The 23,399-nt window shown below is 47.9% G+C and overlaps 1 long non-coding RNA gene across 1 annotated transcript; it reads right to left on the minus strand.

The window, feature by feature from the left end:
* Positions 1-1,465: 1,465 nt before the first annotated feature.
* Positions 1,466-18,485, minus strand: LOC108507577. The gene is made up of 3 exons (XR_001878189.1): positions 18,227-18,485; positions 16,593-16,595; positions 1,466-1,476 (listed from the first exon to the last, which is right to left on the minus strand). It is a non-coding gene; the product is annotated as an uncharacterized LOC108507577 (long non-coding RNA).
* Positions 18,486-23,399: the final 4,914 nt, after the last annotated feature.

The raw sequence follows: 23,399 nt of genomic DNA on the forward strand, positions 1-23,399 counted from the left end.
GACATTTAATCACCCCTGTGGACTGAGATGACTTTCCTCTCACCTGTGCTGTCCCAGGTAATACTGAATACACAGGAAATTGCTGAGCCTACATTTCTACCATCAAAATATGTCATTGCCTCTCACCTGCCCTCCTCACCCACGGATGACCAGCTGAAACATCTTGGCCAAGATGTTCCCTCTTGCTGTTGCCATTTCTTATTTTATTTTTTCTAAACACCACAGTAATTGCCCTGAACCTCTCGCTTAGCCTCAGCTCACCTTTTCAGCTGTCGCAAATGTACAAATGGAAATTTAAATACTCCAGACCCAACTGAACCACATGATCTGGCTGTACAGCAAAAAGGCCTTGGACTCCCCCAGGCTCACAGCCCCAGTGGTGGAATAGCCTATGCTGGCTGATCGTATTTTGGAAAGGCCCCAGGAATAATATTTTATCTCTCGGAGCCAAAAATATAATTTAAGCAAGTTTGTTATCTGTGATCCACCTGGCAAGCCTTCTGAAACAATGTCTCTGTCAGGAAAGCCGTGTTTCTGTTGTCATGGAGATGACCAATTTATTATTTAATCTTCATTTCCAAGCATACGGAGCAGAAACCAGCAAGGCTTGCTTAACTGAGAAAATATCCTCCCAAAAGGGAACACAGTGATTTAATACTTTTCATTCCACAAAAGGAGCTCAATTACTCAAATCAGCCAAAAGTGACTCAGATACATCAAACTGTTAACCAGGTCATCATCATAAAAAAAAAAAAAAAGGTAATTCAATTTTCTTAATACCATCCTTGCCAATTCCATCAATCCAGGGAGTTATGACCAATACAAGAGCCTCAGAGGGCTAGGGGGAAGAGGAAAGCCACGGTAATTACACTGATGGCCATTGCTGGCATGGCTGGAAATGGAACCAAGAGCTGGGAATTTGGAAAAATTTGGAAATAGGCAGCTAATCCCACTTTCATTGAAGAAACACTCCTCAGGGCTATCACAGGGCAGGGTAGTGGAAGAGAGGGGACAACTTCCACCTGGTTTCCCAAAACCTGACTTGATCCTGACATTGGCATTTATGAGTTTGGAAAAAGCTACCTTCTACCTTTCCCCCCACATTTGTGAATAATAATTATAATGATATAATAACAACAGTAATGATGCCAGATGGAGAGACATTTGACAGGCACCCAGAGCCAGCAGTTAGCACACAATGTGAGTTAAGACACAGCAAGTCTTCCCTGTTATTGGCAATCCCTCAATCCACACAGGCAGCTGCTGCAGCCCAGAGGTATCGCTGTCATTCACAAATAAATTAAAAAATCACATTTGTGAGCTGGCACCGGTCAATCCTCCTGGCTGTTCCACTCCAAGCCCAACCTCCCAATGCCTCCACTGGGAGCAAACCTGCTCTGCTGGACCGTTTCCCCAATGGACAGCTTGCTCTTGGAAAAACTAGTTTCACCCAAAGGACACATGGAGAGGGAAAACCTCTGCTTCCCCATGGATGCAGGATTAGCCACGGGGTTTGACCCCTGAGCACACAAATACAGAAAGTTCTGTAGGTCCCAGAGCTGGGATTTGCAAAAAAGCACTGAGCTCATGACAACCACCCATTCGACCCCATTGGAGCATCTCCCCTTGGGGAAGAAGAGGTTTAGGGAAGAGCTGCATGTTTTTGGAGAGGGGCTTGCCTTGCAGCACCCACTGGGAGTGTGTAGAAGCCAAGAAGAGCTCTCAGGCACATGGTGGGATTGTTGGGGTGGCCCATGCAGGGCCAGGAGTTGGACTTCCATGATCTTTGTGGGTCCCTTCCAACTCAGGATATTCTAGGATTCTGTGGTTCTAAGATAAGGGGGCTAATGTGTGTGTCAGAGATCAGGGTCTGACAGACCAATTTCCATGCCAAGTGTGTAATTTACCAATAAAACTGTGTAAGCTTTTGTGGACCCTCTGACTTTTGTCTTTCCTTTCAACCCTGAGCATCCAAGAATCTTGGGTGCTCCCTTCCCCTTTAGACTGGGATGCCACAGATTTAAAATGCTGCTAGCAATGAATGAAAAATACAAACTAAAATTCATGCAAAGGAAAAACAGCCCATTAAAATAATGTATGCTGTCAAAGTGCTCATATTTCTTTTCCAGAACCTAGGAAGTTATGTTATCATCCTGTGTATTAGAATGCTGGCAGCCTATCCCAGCAACAGCTGGGGACGAGCAGAGCATCAGGATAAACCAGTGATAATTAATGTCTTGCCAGCCAATAAATGACAAGACTGAAGCAAACATTTGGGAGCTTTGGGGTTTTTGCACTGAGCAGCTGCACAGAGCCTGTTTACAGCCATGAAATGCAGCAGAAGGGAAAAGAGAAACCCCCTGGTGCTACAAAATCCTCCCTGCCCATGGGATCCCCTGTGACCTTCCCACAGCCCATGGGCACCATGAGAGGAACCTGGATAACACAGTTTACCAAACCAACACCCAGAGTCAGCTGTTATTTCTTCTCCCTGACTGGGAAATACAATGCCTTTCCCAAGCAATAATAAATTGGCTACTCTTTTTAATCACCTCCTTTCCCATTTTTGCCTTTAGGAGGCCTCCAGATCTATTTCCAGCTTTCTCAGTGACCTCCATCGTGGTCACATCATAGTCCTGTGAAAGCAGAGGGACTTGTTCATCAACAAGTGATGAGCTTCAGCATCATGCAAAACCATCCATTCTTATGGCAGGTATTTGTTTTGCAACTTTATTCTCCTGGGTTTTTGGATTTTCAATATTATATCTTGAGTAAGGCGATTTTATGGTGGATTTGTTTCATTTTTTAAATGAAAAGTCCCTTGCAGTCCTGGGAGGGGGTGAAAGCTCTGGTGAAGCATTTGATATAAACACTGCAGGCTGGAAAAATAAGCTGAAAAAACTGGCTGCTGAGTGTCTTTAGGAAAGGAAAGAGTTTTCCTGAACTGTTAAGAACTAGCACCAAAACGTGGGGAGCCAGTTTCTTCATGATTCATGTGCTAAAACACTAACTCCTTGTTAGACTTAAATAATCTGAAGGTTTTATGTGTGTTTGGAGTTTATATAGTGTGTGCTGACCTCTTAATATTACAATATGTCCTCCATCAGAAGAAATACATCTGTTCCTAATAATGCTCTCAAAAAGCAATCATTTCTATCCCTGACACAATGAAGTGATTTCCTTAAATATTTTCCCCAGCAGCTATTTTTTGCATATTACATATTTCTCTGTGCATAAAATTCGACATTTTACATCTTTTTCTCCTTTATTTTCCCTCGAGGGAATGTTTCAAATTCACTTTCTAAGCAATCATCTGCTTGTGTATGTGGTTTTGTTTTGTTTTTTTTTTCACTAGAGTATGTTTAAAAGAAAATCTTTTAAAAAGTTTTTTTTTTTTGAGATTCTCATCTCAAAAGATGAGAAGACTTAGAAAGCAAAACATAAAAGGCAAGGAAAAATTACTGCAGCTGTTGCATACCACTTTGGTTCATTCTATCTGCCTCTGAGCTGGGCTGCCTGGCTTTGGGAAGGTGGGGAAGCATCTATGGGAATGTGATGTGTGTCATGCAGGGATATAGATAGGTGCAATAGCATGCAGAGGGAATAACTAATGTTGCAAAATTCCTCTTAAATCTGAATTCTCAGCTGGGCAGTGCTTCAGGCACTGATGTTATCTGTCATGCTGGACTCTTAAGAGAAAGCAATAAGCTGTCAGAGGGGTTTTCTGTCCTGGCATTTTGTAGTTTGATACTTTTTTTATTAAGGTTAAAGGGCTGAGGTGGACAGAACTGACTCTTGGCATGTGATAAGCAGGAAATCCAAAATCAGTGACTAATATTTTCATAAGGGCCTGGAGTGACAGGACAAGGGGGAATGGATTCCCACTGCCAGAGGGCAGGGTTAGATGGGATATTGGCAAGAAATCCTTCCCTGGGAGGGTGGGGAGGCCCTGGCACGGGTTGTGCAGAGAAGCTGTGGCTGCCCCATCCCTGGGAGTGTCCAAGGTCAGGTTGGACAGGGCTTGGAGCAGTCTGGGCTAGTGGAAGGTGTCCCTGCCCATGGCAGAGGGCTGGAATGAGATGGTCTCTAAGGTCTAAACCATACTGACATTTGGGACATTTTTTCCCCCTCCCAGCGACACATTCGTGCTGTGCAGAGCTGAGCAGCCTTTGGGAAAGGGCAGAGGACCCAAAGCAAGCATGGTAGACAGAGCTATAACTGGTATGCTTTTCTGGGGGCAAATGGTCTGGGTTTGGGCTTGGTCTCGTGCAGCTTTGCCACCTGTCACAGCCAGGAATGCCTCACTGCCTCAAACCGTGGTACATGTACTCCAGTTTTCCTGCCCAGCCCCAGAGCATCCCCAAAGAATATATGGAGTAAAAACCTGAGAAACAATGTCATCTCTTAAATTCCTTGTGCACAGAGGGTGCATCATGTTGTACTGAGAGAAAGAGGTGGATTTGCAGCTAGGTCCCAACAGGTTTCCTGAAAGGAGATGAGGGAGGGCAAAGCATCGTCCCAGAGATGGCGCAAGAGATGAGATGTTGTGAGCATCCTCCAGACCCCTCTAAAAGTCTGTCTCGTGGGATGTCAGAGTCAAAACCAAGCTGTTTCTGCTTTCATCTCAATTTGCTTTGTGGGGATCTCATCATCACCCTGTTTCCTAACCAAACTGCTTGGCCTCAAATCCCTTTGGCTTGCCTGTTGTCTGCTGTATCCACATCCATAGGAACTGGCAGTGAAGACAAGAGGCTGCTGTAAGCCTTGCCAGTGGCTTGAAAGTGAGTGCCAGCCACCCAGAACAGCTGTTTGCACCCCCAGCAGTGGGATATGCATCTGGTCACGCTGTGGAGCAAGCAGGGAGGAGAAATCTGAACTCCTGATATGGAGCCTTAGAGGCACAGATGGCATGCTCCTCTCTTGCCTGGATAAATACCCTGTTACATTTCTTTCAGCTGGGCAAATTGTTAGCCAAAAGCTACTCCTAGCAGTGATTTGGGCACATGTGAGGCTAAATGCCAGGATTTTTCCATGTGAAACAGCTGGGTTACCTTTTCCAAGGGACATAAGTGTCCCATGCCTGGCTGCCTCTTCATCGCAGAGCACTGAATCTCACCTGACTCCACGGCATTCAGGAGAAGCAAAACTACTTCCAGAGGCTCAGGATGAGCTTGAATAGGACAGATCCTGGATTTATTCATGGCTACAGGTGGAGCCATTTAAATCTGCATGGACTCTTTTGAAGCGTTTCCATGAAGGTTGCTGCCATGTGGCACTGGGAAGGTGAGGCTTGTTGGGCTCCTACAAAGGTACACCTGAATATTAAGAGCAAACAAGCCTGAAAGGGTGGAAAATTTTCCTGATTTTGCAAACCTTGTGAGCTCCAATTCAGCAAAGTGACAGTGTTAGGCTGTGTTTATATCCTATCCAGGCTAGTTCCCTGGCTGTGTTTGATATGAATCATATACTCATTTTTGTCCTTCTAAGCATGCTGCTGGCTTAAAATCTAGTTGTTTTCTTCATCCTAAGGCTGAGACTAAAATAGAGTCGTTAATAAGGGGAAAGGGAGTATTTGCTAAAAAAGAAGAGGAAACTCCCTCAAAGATCAATGACTCTTTATGTATAGTAACTGAAGCCTCCCGGAGCCTCTCCACCCAAACAAATCGGCTGCTTAATGTGGAACACAGAGCACTTAAAAACGTGGAAAAAGTGATGGGCACGCGGAGGGGTAAGGCTGGCTGTGATTCACAGCAGAGACCAGGCACGCACTGCCACCCTCTGCCGTGCACGCCCAGCACAGAGACAGCCTCACCCCTGGAAATCCAGCGCATCCAGGCTGGGGGAATACAGTCCAAGACTGGCAAGGCTGTGCAGTTACCACAGTTTGTACTAATGGAAGGAATAAGATGTTCCCTTCCCTTCCCTCCTGTTTCAGGACAGGCACGTAGCAAAAGTAGAAGAGGAACTTCCCCCGCCTCCCCCCGCCTTTGACATGTGGGAGTAAAGCAGGGGCTGGTTTAGCTCACCCTGAAGTCAGGGCAAGTTAATGCATTTGAATGGAAAATGGTAGAGATGTTTGAAAAACCAGAAAGGGGGACTGGGAAGAGTGCTGGAAAACGGAAAGGGAATGAATGAATGAATGGCAATGTGGTGGCAACAAGCACAAAGCCCTCCACTCCTGTCCTAAAAATGCCATCACAGCCCTGGTCACGGTCAACCTCTCTAAAGAGCAGGACTGAATGAAGGTTTGGGGATGAAAAGTCTGTTTCCCTGAACTCTGATACCAGTGATTTAAGGGATGGTGCCAGGGAAGTGCAGAGTCTCTCCTCTGCCACTGCATTCCTACACGGCCTTGAAGGAATCCTCCGGCTCCGTGCAACAAACTCAGGCTGGAGACATCTGTCTGTCCTCCACAAACCTCCTAAACTGGGTGGTTGTGCCCCAGAAGCAGCACTATGTAAGCACAGTAATTATCTGACCACAAGCACTGACTTTTTTTTTTTCCCCTTAAACCAGTAAGTAATGGGGTAAAGCCAGAAGTTTGAAAAATGCAGGATTCCTCCCCTGAAAGCGCACATGAGTCATCACAGCAACCAGAAATGAGCTGAGAGTTTCCCAGTACACCCACTGGAACCAGAGGCACTTTGGCTACCTCTGCTCCAGCCAGTTCTGGCCCCCGTTCTTGGTCAGGAAACCAGTTTGGCCGCAACCATTTATTGCTCCAGGCTCCAGTTGGGAAGGGAGGGCTTTGCTGAGCCCAGCGGGATGGTGGCAGGGTGTCTCCAGCATTAGTCAGAGCCGCCCCCTCAGCAAGAGCATTGCTGTGTCAAAGCCCCAGGGAGTCGAGGGCAACTGGGGCTACGGGGCAGGAGGGCTGGGGAAGGCAGGAGGGAGTGTGGATGGGAGCTGTGGAGACAGGAGGTGACAGCAAGGCTGGAGAGCCCGTTCCCTCAGGGGAAAGGCTGTTTGGCTCATTTCCCTCTTTGGGGATGACCACAGGAGGATGAGGATTATTCTTGGAGCCACACGCTGGCCCACCCCAGAGCCATGGGGACATGCCTGGCAGCAGGACTCGAGTGGCACGGATGGGCTGACCAGCATCTCTGCCAGGTTCATCCTGCCTCACCTTGGGACAGGAGGGGTGAAGGTGGCTATCAAACACCTCCCAAGCCCTGGGAGCAGGAAAGAGGCACTGAGACACCACCTTAGCCACACTCCTTGCAGGGTCCCATTCATGCTCCCACCTCCTTGTGCCCAAGCAGCTCCCCAAAATATTACATGACCTCCTTGGGGCACTGCTTCCCATGTCATCCTGCTCTGATCCCATCAGACTGCTGCTGCAGTGATTTCGAGGTATCAAAGGCAAAAACCATCCTGTAATAGCAGGGGAAGTACTCTGCTGAGTTCTTTCGAATGGATTCATTCACCTGCAGCGGCAGAGACAGGAGCGTCCCTGTACAACTGCGGTGCATCGGCTCCGGGAGGAGACTCCCAGAGTAGTAAGCCGGCAGAATCGCCCTCCCCCCCACCCGCACCTCCGCTTTTCCAACACTGATGCAAACCTGGGAATGGGTTTTGTCCAAAATTCCTTGAAAACTCCCCAAGTACTAACACCCCACTGAGGAAGGGGGGAAATGGCACAGCAGCTGGCTGGGGCTATAGCCCAGGCTAAGGGCTCCCGCGCAGAAAGCAACACTTACCCCTGAGCAAACCTCCAAAAAAAGTTGCTTATTCCAGGACTTTCTGCTCCGAAGCGCCTCTCACCCTTGCTTCATGGCATGCGGTGCTGCTCAGCCTTCCCGGTGGCTGCCTGCCTCGCTCCGTGGGGTGCAGGCACCGGCGGGATGCGGGACGGGGTGCGCTGGTCCCCGCGCGGCAGCTGCCGTGGGTCTGAGCGCGGCGGGGCCGGGGGAGGCGGCGGGCGCGGCAGTGCCGGGGGGCCGGGCCAGCCGGCGCCGCAAATGGGATCCAGATGGTTGGTGCTGGCGCTCCTGGGGCTGAGGTCAGAGCTGCTCATCACACAAAGTCGTCGTCCCCCCCTCCGGCCTCGGGGGACGCCTCCGCACTGTGCGGCTTCCCCTTCCCGCGCTGGCCATGCGGTATCCAGAGTGCTTCCCCCTTATCTGTGAGAAGAAATGTATAAAAAAAGGGAAAAAGAAAAAAGAAAAAAAAACAAAGGTCCTGTGGAATGGAAGGAGTCGATTAAACTATGTCTTTTGGTCAGGAAGGGCTGGGCTTGGATATTTGCAGGAGCCAGGACGTGCCAAGGACCATACTAAGTTATGAAGCGCCGTTCCGAGATGCTCGAGGCTGCGAGAAGCTCAGCCTCTTCCCCCGAACAGTCACGAGCATCTACACAGCGGGAGAGAGTCTCTTCGAACAGTTTCCTATTGAAATCTGCTGTTTCCTACTGAAAACAGCAGGAGTTTTTTACCTACCCAGATGCGGAGGAAGAAGTGGGGGATTTATGTTACAGCATAACTTATAAATAAAAGGTAATTCCTTAGCATAAGGATACATATTTTAAAATACATATAGGTTTAAAGGAAAAGTTTAAAAGGCAACAAATCGAGTCTGAAAGTTTTTAAACTTATATAATGGGAAAGAATACCTTTAACCTTTTATTTGGCAGAGCCTATTAAATCTGGGACTAATTTTATTCCTCCACCTTTAGCGAGAGCAGATCACTGGCCAAAGTCAAACATTTCAGCCTGGAGTGGGTTTCTGGTTGGTTTTTTTTTTTCAAGAAAGAGTGGTATGGAAACATTAATTCTTATCTCTTGCTCTTGTTTGGTTCCATATAAGGCTGGAACAGAGATGGACTCCCTGGAATCAAATAGTCAAATTCTCCTTTCAAATAGGGATTTATGATGTTTGCTCTTGGTTTTGTCCTGTTCACAAGACCAGCCCCATAAAGAAATAGCTGGAATGTTTCAGGAAAGTGCTGAGCCCTTGGAGTGATGCAACAGCTTGTTCTAGAAATGGTGCTTGTCTTGGTGCTGGCAGAGACTGAACGCCGACCTCGCAGTGGGATACAGAGTGAACCTCCCCAGCCTCGAGCCTCAAAGCAAGCAGGGTGTCATGTCCCCCCTCCAAATCTGTCAGGCTGAAGCTCAAAGGCAGGGTGTTCCCAAATAACAGATGTGCCTGGCAGAAGGGAGCTAAAGCTCCTCACTGGGGGTCAGTCGGTGAGTGCTGAACAGAGGTGGTGGGAATGGGAGCGGCTGCCAAGCACTGACAAGCAGCCTATTTTTATTTTATTTTAATTTTTAAAATTTTTATTTTCACTCAAAGTGGTTGAGAGAGAGCTGCTGGAGGATAAAATACGCACGATGGAGGTGCGTTATGTCAGCAGAAGCATCCAAACCAAGGGCTTTTCCAGGTGATTTTGGATGTTAGGCAGAGAGCCCAGGTGGGCTGCCCCACCCCTGGAAGTGTTCAAGGCCAGGCTGGACAGGCTCTAGATTAACCTGGTCTAGTGGAAGGTGTCCCTGCCCGTGGCAGGGGCTGGGAGTGAGATGGTGCTTAAGGTCCCTTCCAACACAGGCCATTCTGTGATTCAGCAGCACCAGCATCCCAGTAAAGCAGCAGCTCATGACTGTGGGTGCTGTTACCTGTATGAAGAATTACATCCACCAAATGCGGTCCAGTGGTTCCAGCTTGCCACCACCAGTGGTAACCAGTATGGTCTGGTCATATTAGTTCAATAGCAGCTGGGATCTTTGTTGCCTTTACTTCGGAATCACCTTTGAAAACCAGAATTTTCTGTGTGGCAATGGAGGAGCACAGGGAAACATTTTTGTTTGACTGAAAAAAACCCAGAAGAACAAACCATGGGAAAGTTCCAGGCACCCTCAGAACCATACTGAAAACAGCCAAGATAGAGGATTCCAGGTAAATAATGTAACAGTACTAGTAAAATGTGCACATGTGTTGAGTGCCTATCGCAGCTCGATTAAGAACATATTTAACTTGGAAGTTAGATTAATTTCTTGTTGTAGTGTTAGCATTTGTTCCTTTTTTTTGTCTTAATATGGTTTTAATATTGAAATGACTTTTACCAGTGCTCCAATAATTAATGAGGCTGTAAGAGCCGTTCAATTCCCATCTGACTGCCTTTATGGCTGTAATAACCGAGCTGAGAGGTTTTCCTTTCCAAAAAGGGGCTTTGTCACTGGCACACAGTTGAGGAGCAGCCAGCCAGGACTCTCAGGGCATTTTGGGGTGGGGTTACTTTTTTCCCCTTTTGCTCACGATACTTTCCAATCCTTCCTTTAGCAGTTCCCTCCATGTTTGTGTTGGTGACCCCTGGAAAAGCGCTCCCTGTCCATTCTGGCAGTGACAGGGAACCCAGACAGGTCCCTTCTGTGGCTTCTGTGACATTCTGGGGGTGAGTGACACCTGGGGAGAGGGGGTGACATCTGCAGGAACAGACTACTTTCCAGCCCCAGACACCAACAAACCCTCTGATAATTAGTAAAAGACTGAATCACATCACACTGGTAATTTGTAGAGGCAGCTGGGATTAAGTTTAGTAAGATTTTCTCCCTGGTGTATTAATAACTAGACGTGATTAATGCTATGAGTCAGAAGGGTTTTGAGGAATTCTCTTTCTACCCACGAAAAAAAAAAAAAAGCCATGTGTGCTACATCCTTGCCTGGATGCAAAGGGGACCTTGGTGTCTTCTCATCCCCAGAATAAGGGTCCCAGCTTGAGCCCCTCATAAAAAGTCTTCAGTGGAACTGGCAGAGAGTGGTGAAGCTTTGCAGTTCTTTGCTGATGAGCTTCAGCTGGGCCGTTTCTATCCCTGATTTAAGCAGCTCTGTGGATTTCCCCCATGTGATTCACACAAGCTCAGGGGGGCTGGCTCTGGGTTCCTGTGCATGGGGACACCCAGGAGCATCCCACCTTGGCTCCATCCTTGAGCACCATCTGCTGGCTTTTCCTCCAGGGACCCCTTGGGCAGCCACCAAACCCAAATTCATCTTTTTCCCCTCAAGTAAAAACTGCCTCTGCAAGGTGGGGCTGCTGCTCACTCTGAAATCAGGGAGTACCACCAAAACCAAGGGTTGCTCTGTTACTTTTCCATCCCCGGCTGAGCATCCACACAGTGGATTGGAGATGTGGGATCCAACTGGGGCCTTCACACCCCTATTTCTCTGCTTGCAAATCAGTGCAAAGAGCTGCTCTGCAGGAACAAGGGCAGGGCTGCAAATTGCATTTTAATTTCGCTCGCAATAGATGGTTTTCATTAGTTTCAAACTATTTGTTGTTGCTTTTATCCAATTGCTTCCCACTCCACCAGCACCCCAGTTAGGAAGTGGTCCAGGAAATATTTTCCTGAAGCTTTTCCTGGTTCTGCTTTTCTCCTTCTCTTTCTGTTTGTCTGTCTGCCTCTGTGCAAATATTTCTTGATGTATTTCTGTTGCATTTGATACCACTTCAGGCTTTGAAACAGCCAGGGAAAAGAGCAAGAGCATCTCTGGATGGGCAGGTCAGAGTGGGAAGTAAGGAAAGATAAGAGCTCTGCCTTTTCCATCCAGCAGCACTGGCCAAGATGTTAAAACACCTCTGCAAAACCTCCTTCCCATCCCTGGAAGTGTCCAAGGCCAGGTTGGACGGGGCTTGGAGCGACCTGGGCTAGTGGCAGGTGTCCCTGCCATGGCAGGGGGATGGAACAAGATGGGCTTTCAGTTCCCTTCCAACCCAAACCATTTTATGATTTTATGGTTCTGTGGGATTTCTTTTCCCCTCTTAAAAATCTCAGCAACAAAAGCAAGCCCGCCCCAGGTTGTGTGTATATATAATCTGAGTGTATATATACAGTCTTAATCCACAGCCTGTAGGAGAGATCATAATTCAAAAGGTGAAACTTGGAGCCCTGACCAACTGCATCTGCAAAAAACCCTTCTGCTTGAAGGGATTTTCAGTTTCTGTGATTACAGGGAACAAACTACTGTCAAATATGTAAATAATGTGGGTATTTCCCCCTCTCACACAATGTTCATCTTCTAGGTCAGTAAACTGTGATGTGAACCGTGATGTTCCGCTTCTGTGAAAGACAGCTACGCTCTTCTCCAGAATAAAAGATAATTCAGGGAGCACGAGACGTGTTTTGGCCAACACAGACCTTGCCAGCCGTTGTTTTGGGTTGCTCCTGTTTTCTTGTCGTGGAGTTTTCCAGGTCAAGCCTTGCACAAGAGGATCAAAAAAAAATCTTTCAAATGGCCTCCAAGTCCTGTGGCAACTTGAAGTCCTGTGCTGCATAAAAGCTGTTTGAAATGGGCTGAATTTCAACAGTTCAGTGAAACTTCCAACTTTTGTGATGGAAAAGCCTGTTACTAATTACAGGGAGAGAGGTGAGGTGGCTTGAAAAGAGCTGGAGTCAGGGAGAAGCCAGAAATACTCACTGCCCACGCGGACAGGATGATGTAACGGCAGACGAACTGAAGAGGAATTATAGGGAATTATTTGTTCTCAAAAAGGAATTATAGGGAATTATTTATACCCATGAATGAGTGCTGTGTTAGTCAGGAAGATACGGAGGGGAAAAAAAGACCTGAGAATTTGCTGCAGCCACTTCATTGGAAACCTGTGGTCATTGTGCACCCAGTGGCAAAGAGCAAAAAATCATGTGTTATGATTAAAGTGAGAGAAGAGCCCTGGAAATATAGAGTTCTCTATTGATGTGCCATATATCCCAGGCCACAGGGGTATGTTCTTGTTAGGGTTCCCTATTAAAGAAATAAGAAAAAAAAAACTTTATCTTGCCCATGTGGGTTTTTATGTGATAAATAGAGTTTGATAAATAGGGTGAGAAGGAGCCCAGAGAGCAGCAATGCTGGACACTGAAATACCCTGTGGGTATCCTGCCAGGTGATCTGTCCAAAATGTTGCTGCTTTTTAATCTTTGGAGCAAAGTTGAATAGGCTTAATTCAGCTGTGAAAACTGGGACACTCTCCTGATTTGATAGAGCTCTGAATTAAAGAGGGGGAAACCCTGCATTCTGCTCAAGGTGAGCACATGCATTTGAGGAGTTGAATCCCTTCTCCATCTCTTTCCATAGGAGCACAGAATGGTTTGGGTTGGAAGGGACAATAAAGCTCATTTCATTCCAACCCCTTCCCATGGACAGGGACACCTCCCACTAGCCCAGGTTGCTCCAAGCCCATTCCAACCTGGCCTTGGACATTTCCAGGGATGGGGCAGCCACAGCTTCTCTGGGCAACCTGTGCCAGGGCTTCCCCATCTTCCCCCTCCCAGGGAAGAATTCCTTCCAAATATCCCATCTAACCTCACCCTTTGTCAGTTTAAAGCCATTCCCCCTTGTCCTGTCCCTCCATCCCTTGTTCCCAAGTCCCTCTGCAGCTCTCTTGGAGACCCTTTAGGCACTGAAAGGTGCTCTGAGGTCTCCCTGGAGCCATGGGAGTCCCTACTGGGTGGGCACAGGGGTCTGTGCTATGTAATGCTGCTCTCTCCTTTATAAACATCCTGTCAGTTGATGGGGAGCTGATATAAACAGCATCTCCACATTGTGGCTGTTTTGTTTGGAGTTAGTACTAAAAAAAAATCCCAGGAAATAGCATGTATGTGGCCAGTATGTATTTATTCCTCAGGGGCTTCTCCGTCTGGAGACCCCGAGTTTCTAACAAGGAAGTAAAACTGTTTTGTTTCCACCGTGCTGTTCACTGTGTTGGGTACAGCTGACGAGGCATCATATGGGAGCTGCTGGATTTTCCCCCTGTAAATGGCTGGAGCTCCTTTTGAAGCCAAGGGTTTTGCCCAAATCCATCTAGAAACACAGCTGAACTTGGCCTAGGCAATTTTCAGAGCAATGGATTTTTCTGCAGGAGAGCTCTATTGGAGAGTTTTTCTTTAAGCAAACATCAGTTCCTTGGCTCTGCCAGGTTATTCCCACACAGTCAAATACAAACCAGTAAGAAAGTGAGAGACCCTAATTTGGTATTGAAGTTATTTTCAAGTGTGAGGAAAAAAACCCAATTTCATCTGCTAAAGCTGCTCACATGACCAGATGCAAGCTCCTGCTTACAACTGGGGGAAAAGGGGGGAAAAAAAAGCACTAGAAAATTATTTTCCTGGGGAATATGATGTTGTTTTGCTGAAGTTTGTAAGTTTCATGAGTTTGTTGTTTGGTTGGTTTTGGTTTGGTTTTGTTTGGGTTTTTTGCTGAGGAAGCCAGACTGGTTTTACAGAGCCAAAGGAGAAGCTGAGTCTTTCTTTGTCCTGTAGCTCAGCTTTGGGGAGCAAACATTGGTTGTGGAGGCTCAGGAGGTTGTTATCCTCCCTGCTGCTGCTGGAAGCATCTCTCAGTTCATGGGAAACCTCTGCGAAAATGAACCTTTCCCCACCTTTAGGCATCTCTTTGGGCAACCAGCACCTGCAGCTCTCGTGGTGCCGGGATCCTGCTGCAGCCCCTCAGGCTGGGGATGTCCCTGGATGTGAAAGATCAACCTGTGCTGGGGTAGGAAGAGGTGGGGATGGCTTTGCCTGGTGACTGTTGCTGTTTATCACCCTTTCCAACCACTCATGGCAGAAATGAGTGGAAAAACAGCCTTCAGCTCTCCATATAAAACCCAGAGCCAGCGGGCTTGCCAGCCTTACGAATGTGTCCTCTGTCAAACGTCTCATTCATTCATCCTGCAGTGGGAACACGTGAAAATCACTTCATTTCCCCAAGGTGGAACAACAGTGTGCTTGTCCCTAAAAAATTCCTGTGCTACCGAGCAGCAAGTCACCTGTCAGCTCCAAGCAAGCTGGAACAGGGATGGTCTTTATGGGTCTGAGTGTCTGTGGGAGTAAAACTTGGGAGGAGTGAGCCTGAGTGCCAGCAAAGCCTGACTGGACATGTTCTAGCTCCCTGAGGTCCATATGCTGACCCCTTCCTCCTGGGCTGGCACATCACTGCTCCTAGAGAGGAGGTACACGGACAGGATGAGTTCACAGTGGATGATGGTCTGTCCTAACTCCTTGCTCCCAAACCAGCTGTGAACAGGCCCTCTGCACTGTCACCCCAAGGGTGTTCCTTTCATCTGAACCCGCCCTGCAAAGCTCAGACACCAGAGCTTTAGAGTGCATCAAGCCTGATCAGCTTTCACAAGGGGGTGTTTTATCCTCCTGTGAGCAAGTCCAGGTGCAGCATGTCTCATCCAACCCCCTCCAAATAAACGTGACCTTCGCCATCCTGTCCCTCTGACAAACTGCTGCTGCCCAGCCAGGCAGCTACGTGCCAGGACGAGGTCCTGTATCCAAGATAACTGATGCTCCAGCTCAAAGCCCAGCTTTACCTCCATGGGCTGCACCAGTGTGCATCAGCACTTGTGGGGCTGCAGCCTGCCCACCAGCCAGCTCCTCTTCCTCTTCAGGGCTGGGTCCCAAACCTTGGATTGTCTTGCTTTACTCTGTGTGTGGTTTTCCCTGTTTTATCTAACACTTAGGGGTCTCTGGTCCTCCAAGCAGAGAGGAGAGGGATGCCAAGCAGCCCTTAAGCACCATCCACCACCACCAGCATTTCTTTCACTGGTTTCCTCTCCCAGGTCACAGTTAATCTGGGTTAGGCTTCCTCCCTGCCTTCAGAGCAATCTAATTCTTTGGGAGATTTGTTTTTTGTCCTCTGGCACAGCAGCTTTGATTCCTCAATGCATCAGACTTACTGTTCTTGAAGTAGAAGGACCTAAGTCCAGCCCAGCCACGGGTGACACATGTTTTTGTTTTGTGGGTTCTCATGCCAGCAGCATCTCACACGGAGGATGTGTCTTCTCTTGACACCCGCTGTCAGCACAGGAACAGCTTTGGCAGGGAGGTGGTGACAGGCACCACGGGGAGATGGACCTTCCCAGCTTTTGTTTCATTTCCAAGGAAAATGTAGAGGTATGAGCAATGAGGAGAGGTGTTTGGTGAGTTACTGCTTTGGTCAGGAAAGTGAAATGCTGGGAGGTTGCCAGCTTGTCCTTATTTTAGAATCATAGAATGGCCTGGGTTGGAAGGAAGCCCATCCAGTTCCGCACCCTGCCATGGCAGGGACACCTTCCACTAGACCAGGTTGCTCCAAGCCTCCTCCAACCTGGCCTTGAACACTTCCAGGGATGTGGAAGTCCCTGGCTTTGAGGAAGCCTCATGGCAAGGCCACCTTTGCTACATATTTAAGACGCTTATTTTGGGTGCCTATCCGAAACCATCCTTGCTGTGCTGGTTTCAAGGTAAGTTTACCACCAGCCAGAAAATTATTTTGCTATATATTGGGTGAATGTGGTCCTTTTTTGACTCTTAGGGAAGGTTTATCCGCCTTAATGCACCATGGAAAAGGCATTTTCCATGTTCAAAGACACAGCCCAGGCTGCAGCATCGAGGGCCTAGGCAGTCCATTAGCTTTTCCAAATTTCCCTTTCCCCCCCAGTTTTGGTCCACACCCTAGAAGGTGAGCTCTGACAGGGAATTCACATGATGCCCAGACCAAGGAGGAGGCCTTGCTCTGTGGCAGCTCATAGTCCAGTCTTTGGGCCGTGGTGAACCCAGGTGCCACAACAGCCTTGCAAAGCTCCCAAGCCTGGCACTTAACTGGCATGAAAATACCAGCTGGTGCCCCCAGCTCAAGGGGTAGAGCAACCCGCTGCGGAGTGACACCGAAGGATTTGTGTGGCTGCAAAGGATGAATTCAGTCACGTGACCTGCCCCTCTGCACTGCAGGGGGAGGCTTTGGTGGAGCAGGAACGTGCAGTGATGCACAGAGTACAACATGTACGTGGCTCTTGCTGACAGCAGCGTGTTCTCACTGATCTCTGCACTGATCTGCATCCCTGAGCGGGGCTGCCACTGACATCCTCCTCTCTGGGCCACAGAGGAGCACAGGCCTCCTCAGAAAACATCTGCTCATCGAGTTTTGCCAGCTCTGTGCTCTGCAAGCCCCTGGATCAAATTAGATGCTCGTGGGCTGAAGGAAAAGCCGTTGCACGGGAACTAACTCCCTGCTGAGACCTGCATCTCAGGGCAGGCAGCAGGGATGTCTGCAGGGCTGGTCTGGCTCATGCCTGAGCAGTGGGAGGACTGTTTATGGTGAGATGATGGAGTAACAAGATACCTGGCAGGGCAATCATCCTGGCAGCTAGATAAATCCTCATGAGAGGCAACAAGCTCAGGGGCATTCAGGGATGATCTTTTTGTCCAGCATCTCCCAAGGGTCTCCAACTCTTGTGACGTTTGGGATGTAGCCTCTGGAGAAGAATTCACAGCGATCAACTGCTCCTCTGTTTCAATTACACTTTCATCTCTTTCAGACACAATGAAATAATTCCAGAAATCACGCCCTACCTCCGCAGGGGGTGAGGCACTGAGCTCGGGGTGCTGGAGCGGGGGCTGGATTCCATGTGCTGTCCCTGAAGCCTGAGGTGCTCCCGCAAATCCACGCCAAGGGCTCTGCAGGCAGGATGGACAGAGTGGGTCCCTGTGGGACTGAGCAGAGTCTGCCCAGGTATCCAGGAGTTTCCTCCTTTGCGAAGGGCTGGATTTGGTGTATTCTGACTCTTCCCTGTGAGGGTGGTGAGGTCCTGGCACAGGTTGCCCAGAGAAGCTGTGGCTGCCCCATCCCTGGAAGTGTCCAAGGCCAGGCTGGACGGGGCTTGGAGCAACCTGGGCTAGTGGAAGGTGTCCCTGCCCATGGCAGGGGATGGAATGAGATGATCCTTATAGTCCCCTCCAACCCAAACCACTCCAGTATTCCATGAGGATTCTTGTGAGCTCTCCCTGCCTTTTGTTTTGCATTGTTTCCTCTCAAATTTAAATTCTCAAATTTAGGTGGTTTGTTAAAGGAATCATTTTAAAATTATTCCAGGAAAAAAAAGGGGAGTGTAAAACATACAAGAATCATTCCTATGTCCATCAAATCATTAGAATTGGAAGCCTATGACCTCACCTCTGTCCTTGTTATTGTTTCCTGGAAAACCCTAAGATCCCACAGTTTCAAAGAGAGATCCACTGGAATGACCAGGTTTGCTCTGACAGAGAGCCAGAGGGTTTTAGATCATTGTTCCTCTGCATCCTTACTCTTTAACCAGGTTTCCCCAGAACTATGTTGTGGGAGAAGGTTGGAATTACTAGAAATGGATCAAGTTCACATGTTGTCCCACTGCTTTCCCACTATTTTCAAATTCTTGGAATCACCCACCAATGTGCCCTAGGAACGCACTGTGAAATAGATCAATCAGAGGGACATCCAGCAGCAGCCAAAACAATCCTATGGCTCTTTTTACCTGCTCTCCAGGTGCTGCTGCCAGAGCTCCCAGCAGCCGTTCCCGTTCCCAAAGAGGCCGGGTGGTGCCGTGGAAGACACTCATGACATGCAGGAGGGTGAGGAGGCACTTCTGGACGTGCTCTTTGCTGTGAATTCGGATGCCAGAGTCCTGATTGTCTTCATGGTCCCTTCCAACCCAAACAAGCCTGTGATTCCATGAGGTGATCAGCACCTCTTCCAATTCCTAGCTTAATACATGTGGCCCTTTCAGATATGCTGGAATTTGGCTCCTTCTTCCAGAGCTGCACAGAGCAGCTTAACACCAGTCATTCCATCCTGCTTCCATAGCTTAATATTTATTTTTGCCTCAGCCAGATACAGATAAACTTTAGCAAAAAAAAAAAAAAAAAAGCCAAGTATTTCTGCAGCCCAAGCTTTGCAGGAACAGAGATTCTGGTATCAACACCACGACAGTAAAGATAAGATCCAGCAGAATAAATTTTAAAAGCAAAGGAAATTATATCAACAACTGGAGCTCCTTAGAACACAAGGATTCACTAAATCCCTGCCCAAAAATGCTCTAATTCTCCTGAAAGAATTCTCAGGTTCAAAATGCTAAATTTTTTTACTCATCTTTCTTAGATTAAGAAATGTCATTGCAGATCATCCAGCTTATCTGTCACTGAATCAGAGCCAGCAGCAGAGGAGCAGAGCAATCACAGCATATCCTGACAGCTTTTGTTTAAAAAAGTTCACGTGAGGATGTAGTTTAATCCAAACCACTCCGAAGTCCAAACCAAACCCACCATTTTGTACTTCCTTACATTTTATACCTGTCCCATGTTTATAAGCAGTATTAGCCTCCAAAACACACCTAACAGAATTCTGTGCAGTTTTAATTCAAAACTAACACCCAATTCCTCGAAAAGGCTGCCCTCGGTGTTTCATGAAATAACAGCTCCCCCTACCTGGCTTTTTAGGCATCACCGTGCGAGTTGCAAAGTCTACTGGCCAGTCCTGCTCTAGCCCACCGGGAAGGGCATTTGTGCATTTGTAAGAACCATTTCCTTATATGATTGCTAGAAATGCAAAATAAAGAGGCACATTAAGGCCAGTAGAAAAGTATCTCGGCTTACTGGGCGTATGCCATAACTCCAAGACAGATTTCTTATTAAAATGCTTATATTTAGACATGCAGTTCAACAAGTAACATCAGGAAAGCAACAGCACACAGAATTAGCTTCACCTTTCACTCTTCCCTCACCATGGAATTGCTTTAACATATAGAAGGGGAGAATAAACAATAAGTAGTGGCATATAATTTACAAAAATACGACCATTATCCAAAGACATGATTTCTATTCACTGCCCCATCACTTGTCTTTATAACAGTCTCAGGATCTGTATACACGTTTTTATTAATCATCACTTAGAGCTCTCTGATCTCACTCACCTGTACCAAAGCTACCCAGGGAAGAGATGCCATGTACCTTTCACAGCGTCTTCCACAGGAAGCCCAAGGAAAGCTGCAAAATCATCTGCAACTATCAATGTCTGAGCCTGAGAAACCAGGGCAAGGGCTCATCTCCTGGTGCCATCTGAGGACACAGAAACACTGTGAGCAGACAGAGACTCAACTCCACAGGTAGGAAATCTGAGGATATTTTCCCAGTTCTGACGCCTTTGGAAAACCACTACCAGCCCCAAAGTGAGCACTTCCAAAGTTCCCCCCCTTCCCACAAGCCACTGACCCATTTCACTCAGCAGCCAGAGACAACAACTTGCTCTGCCAGGACAAAACCCCTCAGAGACCCCATTCACTTCCAAATGCAGATCTTATGTACCCCCACCAGTACATAAACCACTTCAGGAAACCCTGCGTCTGACGGCATTCTCCACTTGCAATAGGCTTGTGTGTCAAACAGTTCAGAAGCAGGAAAAAAACTGAGGAAAACAATGAGTTAAACTACTAATGGCATCTAAAATCAGTTGTTTCTAAAGCTACAGAGAATTTGTTATGGCAAATAAGAAGGCTTCTTAGCAGTCTGTGCTGCCCTCTGGTAGCAAGAATTTGCATGTTACCATTTCACAGTCTCTAAAACATTTGTCTCAAGTCACAGGTAACAGATAAACCTTATGAGTGTCCCAAGGTTCTGAAATGCCAAGCCAAGTTCCCTAAATTACTGCTCAGAAGTCTGAAAAAACTGGGTAACTAATGGTCTGTTTTGCTGTTACAGAACAAACCATGTGGTTTATGAAATTCCAGTATGTAGAATATACAATCACAGACACAACCCTACTACAAACAACTTAGTTCGTTTTTACAAGGTTTTGTCATGAGGTTTTTATTTACACCCGATACCTAAAATCCTTTCAGGAAAACCTACACAAATTTGGCAGCAGTTGTCATTTCTCATAATTAGTGTTTGAGCACAGAGGAATCATTTCAGGCAATTCCCTGCTGCCCACACAAGGTCACTTTGGACCTCTGAGTGCTTCCAAGTCTGTCCCACTGACCAAACTGCACCACGTTCAGCATTTGCCTGTTGTGACCAAAAACCCTCCCAAGTGTTCATCCAGAAGAATGTCTTCTCTGCAGTGGTCACAGCTGTAAATCCAGTACTTACAGATCTGATGGCAGGAGGGATTCTTTTCCAGAGATACCGCGTGTTATTCCTAAAAAAAATGAAGCTCAAAATACTTGTCAGTCACCAAATGCTTGCTGCAAGGAGACACCAAAAGGTGTGTTCACATCTGTCCTGAACAGTCTCAGTGCTTTGAAACAGTCCTTCTAGGCAGGAATATTTTACACTGCAGTGCAAAAGCAAAGCTACTCTTGAAGAAGTTGTTAATACTGTTAAATAGTTTTGCTTGGTTTACCTGAGAGGCCTGCCTGGGATTGATGCTCTAAAATTTTTGCTTGTCTGAAAAAAACTTGCCTAAGAATAATGTTGTTAATACTTCTGCTTGCTTGAGAAACTTGCCTGAGAATCCTATAACCTTTAAGATAAGACACACAGTTTGCAGATGGAAAGGATGTATGTTTTTGTATTGCTTAAAAGGAGAAATTAAACAGAAATTAGCCATCCAAGAACAAAGAAGAACCAGTTTCAAGACTTGGAAACGGGACAACTGAAAGGGGGCTGTTAAACATTGTTTGTTAAATCATGTACAGTATGAATAAGTTTTTTTAAATGTTTCTACTAACACTTAAGTAGAAATAGTTAATAAAGAATTAATGTAGAATTTTTTCAGGCTAAAGTTATGTATGTGACAAACAATGAGTATAACCTTACATTTGCTGTGTCCAGCTCTGGGCCCTCAGATCAGGAAGGACATGGAGGGATTGGAGCAGGTCCAGAGAAGAGCAGCGAGGCTGGTGAAGGGATTGCAGCACAAGTGGTGTGAGGAGAGGCTGAGGGAGCTGGAAGGGCTCAGCCTGGAGAAGAGGAGGCTCAGGGGAGACCTCCTCACTCTCTGCGACTCCCTTAAAGGAGGTTGTAGCCGGGTGGGGGTCGGGCTCTTCTCCCAGGAACCAGCAGTAGGACAAGAGGGCTGGGTCTTAAGCTGTGCTAGGGGAGGTTTAGGTTGGATGTTAGGAAGAAATTTTCTCCTGAGAGAGTAATCAGCCATTGGAATGGGCTGCCCAGGGAGGGGTGGAGTCACCGTCCCTGGAGGTTTTAAGGTGAGACTGGATGTGGCATCAGTGCCATGGGCTGGGAACCACGGCGGGGTTGGATCAAGGATTGGACTTGATGATCTCAGAGGTCTTTTCCAACCCAGTTGATTCTATGGTTCTATGATTTTTGCTCAAATTGCTGAGAATTTTATAACTTCTAGATGAAGAGGACTGAACATAAATTTTGCGAACAGATAGAAAATATCTTCAAACTGACAAGCAACCAATCAGCATTAAAGGCTGCAAAGCAAAAAGATACAGCACAATAAAGGATTCATTTATGGACTAAAACCCAAAAGCTAAAGTGTTTCAGCGACTGCAATTGTCAAAAAAGGATGCTGGATGGCAGCAAAGACTATGAAATAGTTACAGCAGACTTGTAGAGCGTGGGTGTCAATAGGGGCTGTCAGAGGAGCACAGACCCTGAGCAGGGAGCTGCAATCCTGCCCCAAGTGTGCATGGCTCTGCTCCCTGCACCAACAGAGCAGAGAGAGATTTCAGGGGCACGGGGGGTTTTGGTGGCCAGCACCTTCTGGCTGATCCCGTTGGGCCCTGCTCCCTCCTGGCAACAGCAAGAGCTGGGTGGGGATGGCCCTGGCAGGAGGGGCTCCTCCGGTCCCCACCGATCTGGGCTCTGACCTTGTCTCTGTTCCTCTCTGTTCCAGCCCTTCAAGCCATGACACGGGACAAGAACCATGACCTCACACATGAAAACACTGACATTCTTAGAGCTCCCTACCCCAAGTTCCAGCAGCCCCGAGACCAGCTCTGCAGGGCATGGAGTACCCGGCCCTCTCTCTGAGGCTGTGTGTGCCTGTGCTGCTGTAGCTGTGTGGAGAGTTGATGCAGGCAGCTCTGTCTGTTGGGGCCACCAGAGCCTATGGGGAAGACGTCTCTTCTCTGTAAGCCCTTCCTATTACCCCAGTGACGGAATATTAAACAAATATTGTCATACACAGTTTTTTTTGGTGCCCGGTGTCCACAGGGCATCTGGGAAGAGGGGAAAAGGGCCCTTGTGCTCCACAACACTTGCCCAAAGGTGCAGTGGGGAAGGGCAAGTGCCCAAAAGGCCCTTGGCCTTGGGGGGTTCTGCTGGAGCCTCAACACTTGCAGCAGAGCAGATGGGCAGAGCCTGGAGCTGTGGGGCTCCCTGAGAAGCTGGCCCTGGGAGGTGGCCACAAGCCCTGTGCCAGCTGGGAAGCAGCATCTGTGGCCTGCCCGTGTGTTGCTGTCTGGCTTGCTGAGGGCTGGCAGGTGCCTCCTGAGCCAGCTCCCGTGGAGCTCCTTCAGGGCTGCGCCGCTGCCGGGCCGGTTGTGGGGGCTGGGGGAGAGCCTGAGGGGACGGGGCGCTGGGAGGCCCTGAAGGGCTGAGGTGCTGCGGAGGCCCTGCCGGGACAAGGGAGTGGGAAGCAGCGAGGGGAATGCGTGAGGGAGTGGGCGGCGGGAGGCTGCGAGGGGACAGGCTGGGCAGAGG

Source organism: Lepidothrix coronata, unplaced genomic scaffold, assembly GCF_001604755.1.
Source record: "Lepidothrix coronata isolate B3197 unplaced genomic scaffold, Lepidothrix_coronata-1.0 Scaffold261, whole genome shotgun sequence".
Taxonomy (NCBI): domain Eukaryota; kingdom Metazoa; phylum Chordata; class Aves; order Passeriformes; family Pipridae; genus Lepidothrix; species Lepidothrix coronata.